The sequence below is a fragment of the Physeter macrocephalus genome, chromosome 11 (assembly GCF_002837175.3).
Source record: "Physeter macrocephalus isolate SW-GA chromosome 11, ASM283717v5, whole genome shotgun sequence".
NCBI lineage: Eukaryota > Metazoa > Chordata > Mammalia > Artiodactyla > Physeteridae > Physeter > Physeter macrocephalus.
Genome location: NC_041224.1, coordinates 146,608,082 through 146,632,704, shown reverse-complemented (window position 1 = coordinate 146,632,704; position 24,623 = coordinate 146,608,082). Strand labels below are relative to the sequence as shown.

General features: G+C 34.9%; 1 protein-coding gene and 1 pseudogene across 7 annotated transcripts in view; one reads left to right on the top strand and one right to left on the bottom strand.

The window, feature by feature from the left end:
• The window catches only part of FUT8 (fucosyltransferase 8), a 336,029-nt gene that overhangs the window by 186,566 nt on the left and 124,840 nt on the right, over positions 1 to 24,623 (bottom strand). For 5 of the 7 annotated variants that reach the window (XM_028496014.2, XM_055088533.1, XM_055088532.1 and 2 more), the window contains one exon: positions 20,236 to 20,323. The exons of the other annotated variants lie outside the window; for them this stretch is intronic. The gene's annotated coding sequence lies outside the window, so the exon portion shown is untranslated. The remainder of the gene's footprint in view (positions 1 to 20,235; positions 20,324 to 24,623) is intronic. 7 annotated transcript variants of the gene reach the window in all.
• On the top strand, positions 4,863 to 5,291 carry LOC102986113 (eukaryotic translation initiation factor 1A, X-chromosomal-like; annotated as a pseudogene).

The following is a 24,623-nucleotide window of genomic DNA, read 5'->3' as shown; positions in this document are numbered from 1 at the left end:
GAGCACAGGCTCCAGACGCACAGGCTCAGTGGCCATGGCTCACGGGCCCAGCCGCTCCACGGCATGTGGGATCTTCCCGGACCGGGGCATGAACCCGTGTCCCCTGCATCAGCAGGCGGATTCTCAACCACTGCGCCACCAGGGAAGCCCTAAAATAGACTTTAAAATAAAGAATGTTACAAGAGATAAGGAAGCACACTACCTAATGATCAAGGGATCAATCCAAGAGGAATACATAACAATTATAAATATACATGCACCTAACACAGGAGTACCTCAATACATAAGGTAAATGCTAACAGCATAAAAGAGGAAATTGACAGTAACACAATAATAGTGGAGGACTTTAACACCTCACTTACACCAATGGACAGATCGTCCAGACAGAAAATTAATAAGGAAACACAAGCTTTAAATGAGACAACAGACCAGATACATTTAATTGATATTTATAGGTCATTTCATCTAAAAACAGCAGATTACACTTTCTTCTCAAGTGCGCATGGAACATTCTCCAGGATAGACCATATCTTGGGTCAGAAATCAAGCCTCAGTAAATTTAAGAAAATTGAAATCATATCAAGCATCTTTTCTGACCACAACGCTATGAGATTAGAAATGAGTTACACGGAAAAAAACGTAAAAACCACAAACACATGGAGGCCAAACAGTGCGCGACTAAAAAACCAAGAAATCACTGAAGAAATCAAAGGGGAAAACAAAAAATACAGAGACAAATGACAACGAAAACATGACGATCCAAAACCTATGGGATGCAGCAATAGGGGTTCTAAGAGGGAAGTTTATAGCAATACAGCCTACCTCAAGAAATAAGAAAAATCTCAAATAAACAATCTAACCTTACACCTAAAGGAACTACAGAAAGAAGAAAAAAGAAAACCCAAAGTAAATAGATGGAAAGAAATCATAAAGATCAGAGCAGAAATAAATGAAACAGAAAGAAAGAAAACAATAGCAAAGATCAATAAAACTAAAAGCTGGTTCTTTGAGAAGATAAACAAAATTGATAAACAATGAGCCAGACTCATCAAGAAATAGAGGGACAGACTCAAATCAATAAAATTAGAAATGAAAAAGGAGAAGTTACAATGGACACCACAGAAATACAAAGCATCATAAGAGACTACTACAAGCAACTCTCAGCCAATAAAATGGAAAACCTGGAAGAAATGGACAAATTCTTCGAGGTATAACCTTCTAAGACTGAACCAGGAAGAAACAGAAAATATGAACAGATCAATCACAAGTAACGAAATTGAATCTGTGATTTAAAATCTTCTAACAAACAAAAGTCCAGAACCAGATGGCTTCACAAGTGAATTCTATCTAACATTTAGAGAAGAGCTAACACCATCCTTCTCCAACTCTTCCAAAAAATTGCAGGGAAGGAACACTCCAAAACTCATTCTATGAGGCCACCATCACCCTGATACCAAAATCAGACAAAGATACTACAAAAAAGAAAATTATAGACCAATATCACTGATGAATATAGATGCAAAATCCTCAACAAAATACTAGCAAATACAACCCAACAACATATTAAAAGGATCATACACCACGATCAAATGGGATTTATCCCAGGGACGCAAGGATTCCCCAATCTACACAAAACAATCAATGTGATACACCATATTAACAAACTGAAGAATAAAAACCATATGATCATCTCAATAGATTCAGAAAAAGCTTTTGACAAAATCAACGCCCATTTATGATAAAAATCTCCAGAAAGTGGGCATAGAGGGAACCTACCTCAACATCATAACGGCCATATACGACAAACCCACAGCAAACACCATTCTCAATGGTAAAAAACAAAGTATTTCCTCTAAGATCAGGAAAAAGAAAAGGATGTCCACTCTCACCACTATTATTCAACATAGTTTTGGAAGCCCTAACCATGGCAGAGAAGAAAAAGAAATAAAAGGAATACAAATTGGAAGAGAAGGAGTACAACTATCACTGTTTGCAGATGACATGATACTATACATAGAGAATCCTAAAGCTGCCACCAGAAAACTACTAGAGCTCATCAGTGAATTTGGTAAAGTTACAGGATACAAAATTAATGCACAGAAACCTCTTCAATTCCTATACACGAAGAACAAAAGATCAGAAAGAGAAATTAAGGAAACAATCCCATTCACCATTGCAACAAAAATAATAAAATAGCTAGGAATAAACCTATCTAGGGAGACAAAAGACCTGTACTCAGAAAACTATAAGACACTGATGAAAGAAATCAAAGATGGCACAAACAGATGGAGAGATATACCATGTTCTTGGATTGGAAGAATCAATATTGTGAAAATGACTATACTACCCAAAGCAATCTACAGATTCAAGGCAATCCCTATCAAATTACCAGTGGCATTTTTTACACAATGAGAACAAAAAAATCTTAAAATTTGTATGGAGACACAAATGACCCCAAATAGCCAAAGCAATCTTGAGGAAAAAAAAAAACAAAAAACGGAGCCAGAGGAATCAGACTCCCTGACTTCAGACTATCCTACAAAGCTACGGTAATCAAGACAATATGGTACTGGCACAAAAACAGAAATACAGATCAATGGACAGGAAAGAAAGCCCAGCGATAAACCCACGCACATATGGTCAACAAATCTATGACAAAGGAAGCCAGGATATACAATGGAGAAAAAACAGTCTCTTCAATAAGTGGTGCTGGGGAAACTGGACAGCTACATGTAAAGGAATGAAATTAGAACACTTCCTAACACCACACACAAAAATAAATCAAAATGGATTAAACACCTAAATGTAAGGCCAGACACTATAAAACTCTTAGAGGAAAACATAGGAAGAACACTCTTTGACATAAATCACAACAAGATCCTTTTTGACCCACTTCCTAGAGTAATGGAAATAAAAACAAAAATAAACAAATGGGACCTAATGAAACTTAAAAGCTTTTGCATAGCAAAGGAACTATAAACAAGATGAAAAGACAACCCTCAGAATGGGAGAAAATATTTGCAAACAAATTAACGGACTAAGGACTAGTCTCCAAAATATACAAACAGCTTATAAAGCTCAATATTAAGAAAAGCAAACAACCCAATCAATAAATGGGCAGAAGACCGAAATAGACATTTCTCCAAAGAAGACATACGGATGGCCAAGAAGCACATGAAAAGCTGCTCAACATCATTAATTATTAGAGAAATGCAAACCAAAACTACAATGAGGTATCACCTCACACCGGTTAGAATGGGCATCATCAAAAAATCTACAAACAATAAATGCTGGAGAGGGTGTGGAGAAAAGGGAACCCTCTTGCACTGCTGGTGGGAATGTAAATTGATACAGCCACTATGAAGAACAGTACAGATGTTCCTTAATAAACTAAAAATAGAATTAGCATATGACCCCACATTCCCACCACTGGGCATATACCCTGAGAAAAATAATTCAAAAGGACACCTGCACCCCAATATTCACTGCAGCACTATTTACAATAGCCAGGTCGTGGAATCAACCTAAATGCCCACCGACAGACAAATGGATGAAGAAGATGTGGTACATATATACAATGGAATATTACTCAGCCATAAAAAGGAACGAATTTCGGTCATTTGTAGAGATGTGGATGGATCTAGAGACTGTCATACAGAGTGAAGTAAGTCAGAAAGAGAAAAACAAATATCGTATATTAACACATATATGTGGAATCTAGAAAAATGGTACAGATGAACCAGTCTGCAAGGCAGAAATAGAGACACAGATGTAGAGAACAAACATATGGACCCCAATAGGGGAAAGCGGGAGGGGGTGGTGGTGGTGGTGGTGAGATGAACTGAGAGATTGGGTTGACATATAGACACTAATATGTATAAAATAAATAACTAATAAGAACATGCTGTATAAAAAATAAAATTCAAAAAAAAATTTGCAGTCCTCATCTTAATTACCTGAAATATTTGAACTGATTTATATCTTCCTCCTTCATATCTCCCCTCTTTTTTTTTAATTGGCATCTATGGCCCACTCTCTCCCAGTTTTCCTCCACCTGATTCCCCATTCTCATCACCTTTGCTTATTTCCCCTCAACTCCCTGACCTCTGAACTCTGGAGTGTTTTCTACGTAGACTCATCTCTAAGTTGAATTCACTCTCACAGCTTTCAGTACCATCATATACTGAGGATCTTATATTTATGATGCCAGTCTCAGCCATGACCCCCAAATTCCCCCCAAAAAGAAAAAAGAGACAGGTGAGGTCAGAGCACAGAAAGGCCAAAGCAGCAATTATTTGGTGGGGGTGGGGGCGGGGGAGGGAAGTCCTGAAGTCAGAGAGCAATGCAAAGACCAATTTTTTTAAGGGGGGCAGGGGGGAATTTCCACTTAAATTTTACCTGAATACCAACTTGCATATGCAAATTAAGGTTGAGCAAAAACAACTTCTGGGAAAGAATAATTGCCAGGTAATAAAAGGTGAATAATTCCCAGCTTACACAGGGCCAGGAATCATCCATGTTCTCACAAACAAGACAAAAAGTCCTCATTGAATCCTTGGGACATTCAGTAAAGACACAAGCACAGAGGTCCACCTTAGTAATAAGGCTAAGAAAGCATAAGAGTAAAGATTACTCTATACCTGCCCCCAGAAAACCTTAAGAATATTAACATACACAGAAAGGGAAGAGGCAAGAAAAGAATTTTGATGCTGCTAAGAATGTCTTAGAAAAGCTCAGTCTCAAAACTCTCCCCCACACGTGGTTCCATATTACCACGTGCTACTTTGTCCTGTGTGCCACTCAAAAGAGCAGCCGCCACTGCCACCACATGAAAGGAATTTGAGATGCTGGGAAGCATTGCCATGCCCAAGAATAAAGGTAAAGAAGGTAAAAACAGGTGCAAGGGTAAGAAAGAAAATGAATCCAAAAAAGGTTGGTGTGTAAAGCGTATGAATAAGAGTATGCTCAGGTAATCAGAACGTTGGGAAATGAATGAGTACAAGCAATGTGCTTTGATGTGTAAAGAGGCTATGCCATATCAAAGGAAAAATGAGGAAAATGGTTTAAATAAATACCTCAGATATTTTATTGGTTGGTCTGCCTGACTATCAGATAACAAAGCTGATGTAATTTCAAAATACAATGCAGATAAAGCTGTAAGTCTGAAGGCATATGGCAAGCTTCCAAAACATGCTAAAATCAATGAAAAAGATATATTTGGTGCTGGAGATGATGATACAATCCAGTTTGCTGATACTGGAGATGATGATAAAGACCATGATGATATATAAATTGAACTCACTGTTTTACATTCCAAGTTTCCAAGGTGATATGGCTTCCTTTTCCTTCAGAAAGTTAATGAGACTTCTGTGTAGCTTTGCAATTTTATCTTGGCATCCCTTTGCTAAATGAATACATGAACTCCTGATGCTCAAATACTCTTAGTAGCAGTTCTTTGGTCTTCCTGATTGTTCCCTCATGAGTTAGATAAAACTGACACATGTTAATAGATAACTTTAAGAAGTGAGCTTTTATAGAACCCAAGTATGCCTGATTCCAAAGTCCTATTTTCTTAAATGTAACTTCCTTAAAAAAAAAAAAAAAAAGAATAGCCTACATGAGTGGTATATTAGAAGATTAATGAGAAAATCCCAATATGCAAGAGAAAATGTTTAAAAGAATACTGTAACTGAAATAACAGCATCTGTCTTACAGATAAGAAAACCAGGGCAATTAAAAGGAAATAAAAGGGGAGGTTCACACAGCAAGCATCAAACAGAAATCTCAACCCAGTTATTTGAGTCCAGATTCTACTGCAAGGAGGTCTTCCACAGCAAGTATCTTCCCATGTCTAGACCATTCATCTAAACAAAGGATCCCCTATCAATAGCTAGAATAAGAGAGAAAAATCATTGCCATCACAAGAATGCTACCATAATGAACAGTGACCTTTAGAAGAATCATTCTTCCTCAAGAGCTCTCTTGTTTTCCACCTAAGAAGACCTTTGAAGCTCTAAATATCTTAGCAGTATGAACTTAATTTTAAAAAAATAAGGATTCCTCCAAAATTTCCCCTCATCATTCATGAATTTAACCATAGTTATTCACTGGCCCACTGCCTACCATGTGTTTGGCACTATACTGAGTACCAAGGATACAATGATGAGCAAGACAGAGACGGTCTTTCCCCACTGTTTTAGTGGACCTTAGAATCTACTGGGAAAGAAAAAATGAAAGAAATAATTACACAATTAATTTCTTAGGTTTCTAAATATGCTGAGCCTGTACCCAACACAGGGCTTTTGAACTTGTTGTCTGAAACACACTTGCCCAAATATCCACCATAGTTCTTCCCTCATCAAATTCAGTGTCACCCTCTCAGTGAAACCTTCCCTGACCATTCTATATAAAAATGGTACACTCCCCACTCTGACATTCCCTATTACCTTCCTTGATGTAGTCACCTTTCTCCAGAACATTTATCACCATCTGACATACATATTTGTTTAGCTTCTTTCTCTCCACAAGCGTATAAGCTCCAAGAGATCAATAATTTCTATTTTGTTGACTGGTATCACTCAGAATCTAGAACAGTCCCTATAATATAGCAGACAATAAATATTGCTGAATAATAAATAAATGAGTACAATAAAGGAAAGTATGAGTATTATGAGAAGGCATTCATTTCATTTAGACTAACGTACACAATGTGTTTATCCAAATACATGTCTTTTATAACAAAATACCAATTATAAATTCGATTTATCATTCATGTATATGGTATTAATTTAGGCATTGTTTCAGTTTTTCTATAATTCCTTTTTTTATAAATTACTTTTAAACATTTTAAAGTATTTACAATAGAATGACTTACTGCTAAAAAGATTAATATTTTTATACTAGAAGGGAGTCAACATCTAACAAAATGATTTATTCTCCATTCTATAAACTAGCTCACCTTAAAAAATGAAGATGAAATGTACCATTCTACCTGGATTTGATATTACCACATTCACTGAACTGGAATAGGCATCTTACTTTTCAGAAATAAAAAGTAAAAAAAAAAAAGAGAAAGAGAGAAACGATCTAAAAAAATCACCTTCTAAAGTTTATAGTTTGATGTCTTTGCTTTGTATGCTCAGTGTGTGAAGATTTTATACAATTATGGCACATGGCTAAATATCTAGGGAAAAAAAATTGTTTCAAATTTAGCATATCACAGTCCAAGGGACTTTGTGGCCTGACAAAAACTCTTATTTTGAAGAGGAATAATACTTTCATTTATACCTAAATAATGTTAACCCAAATGTTAACCTTTAAAGGTTAACATGATCATTTAAACAATTATTTAACAATATCATTTAAAAAAGACAAACAGACCCTGAGACAAGTTTTCATATTCAATCACATATCATTTGGAACTCCAATAACTAGAGTCAACATGATCCTCCAAAGGATTTTAAAAAAAGTAAAGTTGCTACAGTATTTCTAATAAAATTGTTTGTTACAAACAATCTATGTGTAGAATGGAACATTTTTCATGAGTCCATTAATTTCTCCTGATACAAACACAAGTTATTGGAAGAAATAAAGAAAAGTCATGAAGTAACAATATGATCCGCGCGATTATACTTTGAAAACCTAAGACTATTGACCAGATGCAATCAGGACTCCCAAAATCCATATGTTCTCTCCCCTAGTTAAGAAACTTAGAAGTCATACTAAGCAAAGAAGAGGACAAAAACAAATCTTCAGATATAAATGCAGTTCAATATAATACCTATTAATAACTACATCCAAACTAAGTTTTCATATACATAAAAAACCTAAGAATTTTCTCAGTTCTCCACCATCTAATTATGTAGACATTCCTCAAAGTATCTACAAAACAAAATTAAAATTACTACTAAATATTTTTCAACCATTAAATACATTAAAGAAACATTATTGCTCATTTTAAAACTATACCTTCTGAGTGTTAACAGTAAATGTTAAATGTAATCATTTCCTTCTGGTTATATTCTTCCAGAAACAAAATGCAGAATTCCTTAGATTTTTTACATTTACAGGACAATGGACCATCAACCAGTAACTATATTTACTGATACAGATATTAAGTTAAAAAATTTTTTTTAAATCAATTTATCCCAAACATTTAAAATTAGCTTATTTTAAAATAGTCACTGCAAGACAAACGACAGAAATACATAAAAAATAAAGGAAAGATCACAGGAAAGTTACCTCCTAGAAAGAATAATTCCTTATTACTATTTCTCTACAGTCTCTCAAGATATTTTACACAAATGTAAACAATCTTAGATTAAAGGAATCATTCATACATCCTATTCTACAGACTACTTTGCTTAATTTGACATTAGGTAAAGAACATCTTTTATGTTAGCCAACATACATCTATGTATGTCATTATTTTTAAGGGCTCCAGTGTAGTACCATAACTAAATCATTTTTCCCATTAATAGATATTTTATGTTTCCATTTTTTAAATGAAATACCTCAAATACAATGAACAGGACACTCCACACTTCTTCACTAAAATGCCCCTTACCCCCAAATTCTTCTCCACAATACAGAAATTCATTTATTCAAATTATTTTTAAGAGCTATTATGTTCTACTCACTGCTCCAGGCAATATAAGTTCCATGAGTGTAGGTACTGATTCTATTTTATTCATTGCTTTGTTTCCAGTGTTTAGTGGAGTGTCTGGTATATAGTAGACTTTCATATATGCCCTGAATGAAGGATGATCATCCTTGTTCATTCATCCTTCCTCACTTCTACAATTATCTCCTTTTTTTTAAGTTTTAACTTTGAAATTAGTTCTTTCATTTTTTTTTGACCTACAAAGTAATGAGCCTATAAACATCTTCACCACTCAGCATTCAGGATCTCTACTGGGAGTGAAGAAAATAAATATGGAGGAAAAAAAGTAGTGTTACAATGTTACCTCTTGGAAACTCTGCTCAGCTGTGTTTAAAATTCTCAAAGTTACTTTTTTGAACCTCAAAACATCATCCAAAGGAAACGTGAATCTAACAGCTGGTTGTAGGTCTTCCTTTGGTCTTTCTAACACTTCAGGGGAAAAAGAGTAGTATCCAAAAGGTCCAGCGGGCGCACCCAGAAAAACCTTAATAATCCAACTAAACTGAAAAATTATGACTGAATTCACAAAAGATTAATTTTGCTTTTCCAGAAAAAAATACTCTGAGAGAGGGAACAATACCACTGAAACATCAAAACACACCAAAATGTTTTTATTCCAAACAAATTTTGGTCTTTTAAATTATTATGAAATACATCTGTTGAGAAACCTCTAGACATACTAATTCTGTTTTCTATCATCTGGAAATCCAGGTACTATAGGGATTAAATTAGAATCATAAGCCTGGAAAGAACCTTGAGACACATATAGAGTTCATCCTTCTGCATTTTACTCACTTACACTTAAGCCTTTTTACATGCATAAGAAATATATCCACAACAAAAATTTATCCAACTCAAGGTAGAGGTGGAAATAGGAGATTAAGTCAGAGTTAAGGTAGGAGTTTGGACAAAAAGATACAAGTCATTCAAAGGATGCTGTTATTGGAAAAGACTGTTTTGGAGAGTGTCATGATCCAACTTCCATTTTAGTATGATCACTCCAAAATTTATGCTTGAATGTTAAATGCATGTGTTAAATACACATGCTTGAATGGAACATGCTTGTCGATTATGGCCATGTATTTTGCCTCTTAACTGGTTAGGATGCATGCAAAAATCTTAGCGTGAGAGGATGCTGGTTTGGATCAGATTGTGAACATCTCTTCAGCTTCAAAAAGTATATGCTACCAGGTTGTTGTGTTTTCATAAACACACCCTATTATTCTCATTAGACTGTAAGTTCTTCAGAAATAGCATCATGGTTTTATTACTCTTTATATCTCCAATACACAGTAAGTATTCAATAAATATTCTCTTTATATCCCTTAGAATACACAACAGGTATTCAATAAATATTCACTGATATCAGTGAAAATACTGATATTCATGTAGTCCATTCAAAGAGAATTTCATTACCTCAAATATCTTTAAATGTTAAAATAGATAAAAAAATACATGACCACAGTTGAACAGACATTTGCACGCCAATGTTCATAGCAACATTATTCACAACTGCCAAAAGGTAGAAACAACCCAAATGTCCACTGACAGATAAATGGATAAACAAAATGTGGTACATGCATAAAACAGAATATTAGTCTTAAAAAGAATGAAATTCTGATACATGATACAACATGGATGAACCTTGAAGACACTATGCTAAGTGAAAGAAGTCAATCACAAAAGGACAAATATTGTATGATTCAACTCACATAAGGAACCTAGAGTAGTCAAATTCAGAGACAGAAAAGTGATTAAAGGGGGTCAGGGAGAATGCGGAGTAAATTTTTTTTTTCTTTTCATTATTTTGATTTGTTTTTGCTGAGGTTTAGTTGATGTACAATACTATATAAGTTTCAGGTGTATAACATAGTGATTCACAATTTTTAAAGATTATACTCAACTTACAGTTATTATAAAACATCAGCTATATTCCCTGTGCTGTTCAATACATCCTTATAGCTTATTTTATACATAGTAGTTTGTACCTCTTAATCCCCTAGACCCTATATTGTCCCCTCCCCTCCACCGTCCCTCTCCCACTAGTAACCACTAGTTTGCTCTCTATATCTAGGAGACTGTTTCTTTTTGTTATATTCACTCGTTTATTTTTTAGATTCCACATATAAATGACAACATTCAGTATTTGTCTTTCTCTGATTTATTTCACTTACCATAATATCCTCCAACTCCATCCATGTTGCTGCAAATGACAAAATTTCATTCTTTTTTATGGCTGAGTAGCATTCCATTGTGTGTGTGTGTGTGTGCGCGCGCGCGCGCGCGCACACACACGCATACCGTACCTTCTTTATCCATTCTTCTGTTGATGAACACTAAGGCTGCTTCCATATCTTAGCAATTGTAAATTATGCTGCTATGAACATTGCGGTGCATGTATCTTTTCAAATTACTGTTTTCATTTCTTTTGGATATGTACCTAGGAGTAGAATTGCTAGGTCATATGGTAATTCTACTTTTAGTTTTTTGAGAAACCTCCATACTCTTTTCCACAGTGGCTGCACCAATTTATAATTCCCACCAACAATGTGTGAGACTTCTCTTTTCTCCACATCCTCACCAATATTTATTTGTATTCTTTTTGATGACAGCCATTGTGACAGGTTTGAGGTGATATTTCATTGAAGTTTTGACTTGCATTTCTCTGATAATTAACAATGTTGGGCATCTTTTCATGTGTCTGTAAGCCATCTATATGTCTTCTTTGGAAAAATATCTATTCAGATCATCTGCCCATTTTTTTATAGGGTTGTTTGTATTTTTGATGTTGAGCTGTATGAGCTATTTATATATTTTGGATAGCAACCCCATGTTACAGGGGCTGGGGGTCAGGAAGAATGGGAAGTTAATATTTAATAGGTACAGAGTTTTATTCAGAATGATGAAAAAGTTCTAGAGATGGATAGTGGTGATGTTTGCACGACAATGTGAATATACTTAACACTACTGAATTATACACTTTAAATGGTTAAATGGTAAATTTTGTTATATATATTTTACCATAATAAAAAAGGAGAAAAATATATAAATCATATTACTTTATGAATGACTTGTCCAAATAATACCTTGTAAATGTACAATCACAGAATTCTAATTGTTAACATTAAATTATTAAGAAAAATGTAGTTTAAATTATTACCCAGTTTTATACTGAAGTACCTGGCTTTTTAAAAAACAAACACAATACCCCCCACAAAAAAACCCAAAAAACAAAAACAAAAAAATCCTTGAAGAAAATAAAGTTATTTTGATCTCAGCCATACCCATAATGCATTTAATCTAACTCTGTAAATCCTTTGCTTTACAACAAAAATACTAAACATGGCCATAATCAACATATCCATATGTCCCTAACATTCACACATAAATTCATATCCATTTTCTCAGCAGAAGTTTGTCTTCACTCAATGTTTTTGCAATTCAGTTTTTATTGTATTTTCTTCTATTCTTTTTCTTGCAGGTAAAGACTATGCATGCAAAGACTATTCTCTACTTTGTGCAACATTTTCAGGGTTGTTAATAAGCATCTAATAAGGAGCTACATAACGTCAAATAAAATGATAAACTGGGAATTCGTAAAAGTAATTAACACTGTATGCTAATTATTTCCTAAATTTTGGGAAATGTGTAAGAAAATAAGCTAAAGTTTACATTTACATTCATCTGATTACATACAAAAGCTGACTCAACTGCTACAGAATATAAAAGCAATAATATTTTGCTGCTGGTTTTTATAAAAGTGATTCATATTCAAATAAACCTAACTGAAATTCATGGAATTATAACATCGTTAAAATACAAACTTCCCAGTTCATCAATCTACAACCCTTCAATACAATATACCACATATACATCAATTCCTATTCCGTGATTATGTCAAAGAAATTATATTGATTTAACACATAGCTAAGTTCACCAATAATACTGATCTAATTCACAACTCATTTAACATGATTCATTTATGAGTTTTGACCTTAATTTACCAACTAAAATTTAGTATTAAATTTTAATACTGGTTTATTATTCTTTCTCTGATAATTATCAAACCAGAAAAATTTCAGTACTGAATAATTGTCCAAGATCTGCCCATAAAACCATTACTGTACACTGAAGTCTCATTTTAAAATAGTCACCTAAGATAAAAAGAACAAAAGCAAAAAAATAGGTACATTCAAGTGCTTGGACTCCCTAACATAGTGCCCTATGTATATTCTTTCTAGAAGTAGCTATTGGGTTGGCCATAAAGTGCCTTTGGTTTTTAAGTAAAAATAAAAGATACGTTTTCATTTTCACCAAGAACTTCATTGACCAACATATTCACCCTTTTTGTTCCACTGCCTTCTGCCATTTTTCAGGCAACTTCATAATTCCATCTTCCCAAAACTTTTTATCTTTTTGAGCAAAGAACTGTTCCAGGTGCCTTTTACAGTCTTCCAGGGAATTGAAACTTTTTCCATTAAGAGAACTTTGTAAAGACTGAAATCGAAATCCGAAGGTGCAATGTCTGGTGAATACGGTGGATGAATCAGAACTTCCCAGCCAAACTCTAACAGTTTTTGCCTGGATATCAAAGAAACATGCGGTCTTGCATTATCCTGATGGAATATTATATGTTTTCTGTAGACTAATTCTGGATGCTTTTCGTAGAGTGCTGCTTTCAGTTGGTCTAATTGGGAGCATTACTTGTTGGAATTAATCGTTTGGCTTTCCGCAAGAAGCTCATAATAGAGGACTCCCTTCCAATCCCACCATATACACAATATCACCTTCTTTGGATGAAGACCGGCCTTTGGTGTGGTTGGTGGTGGTTCATTTCGCTTGCCCCACGATCTCTTCCATTCCACATTATTGCACAGTATCCACTTTCATCGGCTGTCACAATTTGTTTTAAAAACAGAACATGTTCATTACGTTTCAGTAGAGAATCACATGCAGAAATAGTCAAGAAGGTTTTTTTCGCTTAACTTACGTGGAACCCAAACATCAAAGTGATTCACATAACTAAGCTGGTGCAAACGATTTTCAGTGCTTGATTTGGATATTTTGCTTATGTTGGCTATCTCCTGCATGGTATAACGTTGATTGTTCTCAATTAATGTCTCGATTTGATCGCTATCAACTTCAACTGGTCTACTCAACCATGGAGCACCGTCCAGCGAGAAATCTCCAGCACGAAACGTCACAAATCACTTTTGACATGTTCGATCAGTCACAGCAACTTCTCCATACACTGCACAAATCTATTTACTGCGTTTCAGTTGTGTTTTTACCTTTCTTGAAATAATAGAGCATAATATGCCAAAAATGTTGTTTTTCTTCCATCTTCAATATTAAAATGGCTACACAAAAATTCACCAATTTTGATGTCTTTTTTTAAATGCACCCTGATATGACAGCTGTCATATACAATCTAACAAAATTGTTTCGAATGAAGTTAAAGACAACTAAGCACTACTAGAGCCATCCTATGGAAAAAATCGAATGAACCTTTTGGTCAACCCAGTATTTCAAGCGAAAATAAATTTTTTAATCCATAATTTCCCTACTTTCCCAATGAATTATATTAAGCAAAAATTAAGTAAGCTAGTGTAGAGAGTCCTCCCATTAAAAAAAAACAAAACAAAACCTAGAGATTTACTTTTCCTTATTATATTCCTCCTACTATATATTCCTTAAAAAAATATTCTGGATTTGGTGTCCAAAAGATCTAACCAGTAAAACTCACATATTTATATAAGTTTTTAGCAATTTAACATTCAGATTTAGATTCAACAAAAACCTCCTAGACTATATGAGGAAATGAATTACAACCACAACTTTACAACATGAGTATTAATGATCTTATGTCAAAGGAAAATTAGACTCGGAGAGACAAAATAATTTGATTTTACAATGATCTCACGACGAGTAACTAGTGAATTCAAGGACTGGAATCCAGATATTACTACTGACGCTGAAAGGAACTAGGAGGAGAAGTAACACTGGTGCATGCCAAATATGAGCCGGGCACTTTGCATTGCATTTCCTCAATTAATTCTTACCAGTGCTTTGTAAGGTAGGCACTATCTTCATTTTGAAGATGAGGAAACTGAGGTAAGAAATGATTTGACTTGATCAAGGTTTGTACAGCTAGTCAGCAGCTAAGACAGGACAGAAACCATAAGATTACACATTGATAGATTCTGTCCTCAAACCACTACTTGTGATCCAAGGAGGAAAGTTCATTTGATGTATTTTATTTTTGTGTTTGGTTTAGTTTGATTTGGTTTGGTTTTTAATTCTACAGAGAGGGGAACAATTTCACTGAATGCACTTTAACAAGATTTCTAAATCCTGTCTATGTTTTTAACCCCTGTAGTGTCGCTATCGTAAGTCTGCCAGGCAGACAAATGATAACAATGAATATTCTCTCCCTTTACAAATTCTCCCCTGTCCTTTCTCATCTGCTTCTGCTCTTCCTCTAGATCAGGGGTCCCCAACCCCCGGGCCACGGACTGGTACCAGTCTGTCAGTGGAAAAACTGTGTTCCATGAAACCAGTCCCTGGTGCCAAAAAGTTTGGGGACCATTGCTCTAGATCACTCAAAAGAATATGGATACCTAGAGGTCTATTATTCAGGAGCAAAGGTCAATAATTATCAAATACTGGCCAGGGCATGAGGGATTCATATTTCACAGTTTTCAAATTTTGCTACATGGAACCAAAGAGTTGTAGGAGGTATTCCTTCCTAATACCAGTAAATGAAAAAGTGCCAGGTAGGTTTCACTTGTAAAAGTAACCCCCATAACTCTTTCATTCATTATACCAAGCTTGAGGTAAGAACAATGTTTAAGTATTTTTAAAAATCAAAGTCTTAAAATTCTTACTCTAAAATATGTAAGAGGTAGAGGTGAGGTAGGTGACAGTTTGCTGTATTTTTTAAAATGAGTTCCTCATCTTTTTTCTTTCTGATCACATATTTATGATGTGAATCCTACTAAAAAAAATTTAAAACTAAAAAGAATTCGCATATTCCCTGTTGTTGCTGGATTACAGATGTCAATCATATCCAGTTGATTGATGCTGCTGCTGAGTTCAGATATGTCCTTACTGATTTTCTGCTACATCTGTCCATTTCTGTCAGAGGAGAGTTGAGGTACCACCTACTACAACTGTGGACTGATCTACTTCTTTTTGCAATTCTGTCAGTTTTTGCATCACATATTTTGACGACCTGTTGTTAGGTGCATATACATTAAGGACTGTTATGTCTTCTTAAAGAATTATCATTATATAATGCTCCTATTTATCCTTGAAAATCTTCCTTGCTCTGCAGTCTGCTCTGTCTGAAACTAATATAGTTACATCAGCTTCCTTTTGATTAGTGTTAGCATCCCTTTCTCCATCCCTTTAATTTTAATCTATATGTGTCTTCATATTTAAAGAGAGTTTCTGTACAAAACATATAGTTGGGTCTTGACTTTTGATCCAATCTGACAGTCTGTCTTTTAGTGTATTTAAACCACTGCTATTTAAAGCAACTATTGATATACTTGGGTTAATATCTACCATATTTGTTAGTTTTCTACTCATTGCTTTTGTTCTTTGTTCCTGTTTCTGTCTTCCACTTTTTCTGTCTTTTGTGGTTTTAATTGAGAATTTTATGATTCCATTGTGTCTCTTTTCTTAGTATGTCAATTATACTTTTTTTTTTACTTTTTTTAAATGGTTGCCCTAGAGTTTGCATTATACATTTCCAAATAATCCAAGTCCACTTTCAAATAACACTATACCACTTCATATGTAGTGCAAGTACCTTATAAAAGAATATTCCTAATTTCTTCCTCCCCACCCTTGTATCATTGTCATCATTCATTTCACTTATATATGAGCTATAATCACTGAATACATTGTTGCTACTATTATTTCGAACAAATTATGCTACCTGTTAGATCTATTAAGAATAAGAAAAATAAAAGTTTTTATTCTAGCTTCACTTATTCTTTCTCTAATCTTCTTCTTCTTTTTTAAGGTAGATACAAGTTTCTGGCCTATATAATTTCCCTGCTCTGAAGAACTTTGTTTAACATATCTTGCAAAGCAGGTCCACTAGCAACAAATTCTCTAAATTTTTGTTTGCCTGAAAAAGTCTTTACTCTCCTTCACTTTTGAAGGATAATTTTACAGGATACAGAATTCTAGATTGTTGGGTTTTCCTCTCAACACTTTAAATATTTACCCCACTCTCTTCCTGTTTTCATAGTTTCTGAAGAGAAGACCTCTGTACCTAAGGTGATACTTTTTCCTTTGGTTTCTTTCAAGATTACTTTCTGTATCTTTGATTTTCTGCAATTTGAATATGATATGCCTAGATAAAGCTTTTTGGGCACTTATCTTGCCTGGCATTCTCTGAACCTCCTAGATCTGTGGTTTAGAGTCTGACATTAATTTGGGGAAATTCTCTGTCATTATTCTTGTTTCTTTTTCTCCTTCTGGTATTTTCATTATGCATATGTTGCACCTTTTGTAGTTGTCCTACAGTCCTTGGATATTTTTTTTTTTCTTTTTGCCAGTCTTTTTTCTCTTTGCTCTTCAATTTTAGAAGTTTCTACTGACATATCCTTAAGCTCAGAGATATTCTTTCCTCAGCCATGTCCAGTCTAATAATGAACCCATCAAAGCCATCCTTCATTTCTGTTATAGCTTTTTATCTCAAGCACTTCTTTTTTATCCTTTATTAGATTTTCTATCTCTCTACTTATATTATTCATCTGTTCTTGCATGTTGTCTACTTTTTCCATTAGTGCTCTTGGCATATTAATCATAGTTGTTCTAAATTCCTGGTCTCATAATTCCAATATTCCTGACACACCTGAGTCTGATCATGATGCTTGCTCTGTCTCTTTAAACTGTGCTTTTTGCTTTTTAGTATAGTATGCCTTGTAATTTTTTTGTTGGAAGTCAGACATGATGCACTGGGTAAAAGGAACTGTAACAAATAGGAATTTACTAATGTGGTTAAGGTGTGGAGGGGAGTAGAAGCATTCTACAGTGCTATGGTTAGGCCTGCACCCCCCGAGCTGTGAACTTCACAAGTTCTTTTCAGTTCTATGCTCCCCTCCTAGGTGGAACAGGATGGCTACAGGGGACTGGAATGGGATATTTCTCTCCCCACCATGTGGAAGGCTACAGTTGGGTATTTCCCTTCCTCCAGGTCAGTTAGTCTCTGATAACACCTTAACAGATTAGGCCCTGGTAAAATACTTTCTCTTGATAGCAGATCTTGTTAAGAAAAACAAGATGCCTTGGCATATTTCAAAATGGTTACTCTTCCCTCCCCCCACCAGGGGCTTCTTCTCAGATATTCACTGTGAGGACCTGGTAGAGCTCTTAGAAGCAGAATCATGAAAGTGGGGGGGGGGGCTCCCTATGACTGGGTCCCCCTGGAGTTTTTACCTCAGGCTTGTCCACATGGAGTCTCCCCTAATTTGTTAATCACACTTTAGATTTTCCTACCCAGTAGTGGTTCCCTTGGAGGTTTTTCCTAGGGTAAGTTGTCATTCTCTATATTTGCCTGTCTGTCTCTCTAATTTGAGAGCAGTGGTTTGCCCTGTGACCTCACTTCTCTGATGGATCTAAGAAGAGTTGTTGATTTTTCAGTTTGTTCAGTTTTTTACTTGTGGTTAGGATGGAGTGATGACTTCTAAGCTCCTTTCATGCCAGATCAGAAACAAAACAAAACAAAACAACATGCATTTTCAATTTTACCTTTTAACTAACTGATAGAGTGATATATAACACTCTTATGATATTAGGGATAGAAGAAACAAATGGAGATCTAAATTTGTCTCAATGGCACATGAATTACCTAAAATATGATTATTCATAGTGTTTACCCTATAAATAATACCAAAATGCAAATTATTAAACAATACACTTCATCATTTCTTTCTGAAACAATGAAAACACATAGATGAATATCGTAGGTTATCGTTTAGATCCCGCATCATTATTACAAACTAAAATATTTCCTAAGTAAACACTTGATTAAATTTCCATAAGAGCTTTTAAAAAAAAATCTATCAATAAGTACTGCAATGCACTGGTTATCCCTACTGTTCAACTGTAGAAAAATAAAGCCTGTTTCTTATTCCTAAAGTAGCATTATAATGTCTTCTAAACAAATTTAAGTTTTAAGATTCTTCCTTTGAGGAAAAAAGAAAAATCAGTAGAAAGCTAAGATTTGTATGTGAAATTTGACATTTGGATGCCAATTCCCAACATTTTCTATTGCCATGAAATTAACCTTTATCAAAATTACTTTACTTAGAAAATCTTAGTCAACTGTGCTATCTGTTCTTATAAGCAAGAAATACAGCTAACTTTTTTTTTTCCAAATCACAATGTAAAACAGCTCATTACTTTTTATATCACCGACTTAAATTGTATTCAACTTGAGTTGTAACATACTTAATAAGCCTCCAAACACAGCAAGAATATCAAAATGGCCAAACCCAAGGGAACATATTAGCAGTATCTTTGCTTTACATAAATGTAAATTTTATTTTATTATTATTTCCACATCTGTGATGCATTAGGTACAACAGACATTTCTGAGCCCTTTGTACAGTGAACAGATGGTGAACCATTACAAAATTAGGAGCAAGCATAACCTCTTAAGGAATTATTAATAATGTTATTTATATTAATAATTATTAATAATGTTATTATTAATTACAAAATTAGGAGCGCACATAACATCTTAAGGAATTATTAATAATGTTATTATCCTTCATTCAGAGGATAACTACAGAGTTGGACATATAATTTTCCTAGGAGGATCATGAGGAATTAGAGTAAGATATACGGAAAATAGTAATAGGGATAGCCACAAAAAGAACTGGGGAAAGAGACCACACGGTAACAAGTGAAAGATTACATAAACACTCCTAGAAAAAAGGAAATCTACCCAAAAAAGGATTGTCAAATGAGAATGAAGATGGATGCTTGTGAAAAATGGAAAAGAATGCTCTAAAAGTTTCACCTTTAATTTGCTGAATATAAAATATATTCCTGAGACCCCACATTCCTGAAACCCCAAAACAAAGTCAATGTCTAAGTAAAACTGAGACTTAGTACTTGACATAGTTTCTAGCTAAAGTAATAACCAACAAAATGGATCCAATTATGGCAACATCAAAAGCAAAAATCAAACAAAAAATATTAAGACTATCTAGTCATGTCAGGTGGTTATATATGTAAAAATAAACTATTCAGCTGAGAATGGCTATGTAAAAGGGACAAGATAGCCTAGCAGGCAGAGCACAGAACGTAGTCCTGCTCCAAAAAACTGTTGTATGATTTTTTGAAAGTCATCGTATCATCTCTAGAGCTGAAATAATGTAGACTCAGTGGAATCTTCTGAGGAATAACGATATGACATAAATAAATAATAGTGTTTTCTGGGTGAGAAAACACTACCTAAAGAGAAAAGGGTTTTCTAACCTTTTAAAAGAGAAAATTTTGATTTATTTACAAAGTTACTTAAATATCAAGTGTAAAAAATGGCTTACCTTTCTTCCCCTAGAACATAAGATGACGAAATCACATATTTCCAATGGAAGATATTACTGCTTGAATCTGGGTCACTAAAATTACCAACTGTTTAAAATGAGACAAAAGAAAGCAGTAACATTAATTATCTACAACTATACATTTTCTTTGTTGTTAACATGAAACTTACTTACACAAAACCTCAAGGCCCCTCAGGCCTTGAAGAGATATATGTCCCTAGGTTTGAACTCTCCAGGGAAATCCTGAAGCAAAGATTGGACAAATAGTTAAAACTATTTAAACAATTCCTGTTCACGAAATGTAAATGGTTTTCTTAACTAAAAAAATTTTTTAGTATTTACTGTTATCACCTTACTTTAATCCTTTTTCCCTAAAAAGGAAAACATTAAAGTCCAGCTAATATAAAAAGGCCTCACTGTTTTTTTCTTTAAAAAAAAAAAAGGGCGGGGGGAGAGGAATATTCAAACAGCTTCAAGGACAAAAAGCATGTTCTAGACCAGCTCTTATTTACAGTTCCTCATCTAGAATTCAACTAACATCCAACTGCAGCAATCAGCCAAGCTTGGCAAATTAAAATAACAGTAATTTTGACAGATTATCTTCTATAAATATTCAAATATGGACGTTTGTGTGCATGCAAGGGTCTCTATATGCCAATCAAAATGCTTTGTTTAGGATCCTAAAATTGAGCATTTTTTCACCCCTCATTTCTGTAGGGGTGCCCTGAATCCTTAACTTTCATTTTAACTCTTTCACCTCAACTGATAAAGAGGCCAATTATTTCAATTCCGTGATCTGAATTGTATTATCTACAGCCTGAATTTTAAAAATTTAAGAGTAACATTCATAAAAAGAACCAAAAGACAGAAACAAAGAACCTAAGATCTTAAAAATCTAGGTCTGTAAAGACAAAAGGAAAGATCCAGGAATTGGGGGCAGTGGGGATGAGGGAGGTAGGCAGAGGATCTTGAAGGATGGCAACTGAATAAATTTTTAGTCACGTGATCAGGTATGCCTTGGGAAAGTAAAATCCAAATGTAAAGAGCAATTAACAACTTCATAAATTTGGGCTGTATGCAAAGTTCAATTAAGGTAGACTACCATTTATTTGGCTCAAGGAAAGAAGATCCTGTGCTTTGATGACAACCTGAAGTACATCAAAGTGTCAAAAGTGGAAAAATGCATTTAGTATGAAATTCAAACCAAAGTTTGAAATCCATAGATAGCCCTATTTAATCAAGAATAATGGCTTTAATGAACACAAGCTATCTGATGCATGAATTTTCTAATTGTCCTCCTATCCTACCTCCCATTAGTTTCCCTTAAAATTATATACAATTACTAAAAAGACTCAGATGTTCCAGGAAAACTACAAGTGAATGGCATGCCTCTGTGTCTAGAGCAGCATCAAAATTATGGAAGAAAAGTCAACCTATTCTGAGGCACTGCCCTTCTAGTGCCACCTGGAAAGAAACAGCTATAAATACCTCTACTAAAATTGCTCAAAATATTTCTAGAAAGTGGGCTTGCAAGAAACTCTTACTTAATGATCCACTCCGTTCAACCACCCAAAACCAGGTCCAACAATGGATCCAAGCCAGACCAGTGGTTTGTTCTCAAAGCAGGAAAGAGAGAAGAAAGTTTGGTCTAGGGACCAGTAGCTTCAGCCTCCACTGAGAGCTTCTTAGAGATGCAGAATCTCAGGCCCTAACCAGTGACATACTGAATCAGAATCTGCATTTTAACAAGATTCCCAAATAATTCACATACATATTAAACTTTGAGAAGCTCTGCAGGAAGAAGAATATTAGAATGAGAGAGAAGGTATAATCTTCTGTTCAAAGATTAGTTCCACTGTAGGCCACTGGCCAATAAGCAACCAATTTTTAACCTCTGGTTTATCATTACTCCTACAATTTTTGTATTTTGAATAAGGGATCTTCAAAAACAGAAATCCCTTTAGAGTCAAAGGAATGAGTAATCGACTCTCAGTTCCCAAGAAAGGCTGTGACAGTTATCTTAGAGCACGTAGTCCTGTCTCATGCCTCCAAATCACATTAGCTAGACAAGTAATTTAAAAATAATAATAATAACTCCTTTCATTCTAAATCCTAGACACTAAGAGCATGCGGGATCCCTGTAGCTAAGAAAGAGACCAAGAGAAGAGGAGAAGGCTATATGTGCTGGTTATTCAGCTACAGTCTCTCAGCAGCAAATCCACCCTTTAATACTCAGCTCAGTAACGCTGAAAATAGAACTCTGGAAACTACTTTTCTCTTTTGCCAGCTAGCTTCCTCATACTGCCAATAAGAACACTAAAAGGAGAAACTTGCTTTTTCCACTCAGCATTGCCCTAGCACAGGCCCTCCACTCCAGCAGCAGCAGTTGGTGACAGCCACACGTTTTCTCTGGCACTCTCAGAAGTACCAGCAACAGCCAGACAGTACCCCCCCAGAAGTTTTGAGCCCCAGCCCTCTGGATGATTGATGCTTTCTGCAATTTTTGACTCTGTGTTACTCCAGTGTTCCCCTTTTGCCTTTTCAGCCTCCGACACCTGTATAACCCACTCCCTGTATTAAATTTTCTTGGTAGAAATATCTAGTGTAGATTGTTGCCCTGTCCAGATTCTAACTGATATATCATAACTAGATGGAATAAAATTTCAGCAGGATTTGATCAGTTTGGAAAACTCCTTTCCCAAAACATCATAGTCCATGAGAAAATATTTACTGCCTCTCCTCAAAAATATGTACAAGAAGGGAAACAGAGGCAAGACGTACAGTTGAGAAAGAAAAATGAGGGAATATAACCTAAGAAAGTAATGTACTAAAACAAATATCATGGTAGAAAACATACTTTAGCTCCCAAAAACAAAAAGAAAGGGCCAATAAAAAGTATGAAACAAATATAAGTTTTCCACCTTAACAAAAATCACAGAATTTAAGAAGTGGAAGGAACTTTATTCTTCTGCCTCTGCCACTGTTCAGTTTTGTTAAAGTAATTTTATGTTGAGTTTGAATTACTATACTTTCAGGAAGCTGTTGAGAAATTAGGGAGAATCCAAAGAAGATTACAAAAATGATGAAAGCAATAGGAGATAAAAGCCATGAAGAAAGGTTCAAGGAGTCAAACTTTTTAGTCCAGTATAGTGTGACGATAACTTCAAGCCAAAATTATCAGCTGCCTCCTAGTTAAAGAGTTTTGACCAGCTATGCTTCCTCATCCCTACAGATGCTTAAAGGGATAGAAGATAACAGTAAATGAAGACATAAAATGGAGCTACTTAGCTTACTGACTCTCCTTCACATCACTAAAGGAGTAGCTCTTAATGCTATTCACACATAAGAATGACCTAGAATAGTTTTTTACAAAAAACGAAAAAATGATAATGATGATGAAAATGTCCAGAACACTAATGCCAGAGATCTGATTTAACTAGTCTGAGGTAAAGCCTAGGCATGTTTTTTAAAAAACAAAAACAAAAGACACCCAAGTGTTTATAAAGTACTGACAGAAGGATTCAGAACCACTAGTAGGGCATTCTATAACTTTAATACTCAATTTATGATCTAAAGACTAGCTACATTCAGATTACCTGTGGAGCTTTTTAGAATTGCAGCATCTCAGGCCTATTCCAAAGCTAGTAGGAATCTACATGTTACCAAGATCCCCAAGTAACCTGTATGCACATTGAAGTTTGAAAAACATTGTTCTGTAACAGTTTGAAAAGGGTGTGTGAGAGAGAAAGAGTGTGTGCGTGTGCATGCGCGCACACGTACGCACAAAACTCCAGTCTAAAAATAACTTTCTAAATTAAGCTTTTCTAAAGTTTTAAAATATTAATTTTGTTAACTTTTAAAGTCTATCAGCGTCTACTGAGACTACTATTTTAGAGAGTGAATAATAACTAATACATATTCAGCCTGTACTATCTGCAGGCATTGTTCTTTACTGAATGATTTAATCCTCAACACGTGTAAAAAGTAGACAATTTTATAATCCCTGTCTTACAGATAAAACCGAGGCAAGAGTTATATAAAATAAATAACCTGCCCCAGGTCACACAACTAGTAAGTGGTAAAGCTGAGAACTGAACCCAGATAGTCTTGTTTAAGAGTTTATACTCTTAACCACAAAAAATAATACTATGTTTACCAATACCATACCAAAACATTTTGAAATAATTCAGAAGGAAAGTATAATTATTGGAAATAAAAATGCTATAAGAATAAAGGGAAAAAAATCAGTGTGCTTTTCTCTGATTTTAAAGGAAAAATATCGGGGCTTCCCTGGTGGCGCAGTGGTTGAGAGTCCGCCTGCCGATGCAGGGGACACGGGTTCGTGCCCCGGTCCGGGAAGATCCCACATGCCACGGAGCGGCTGGGCC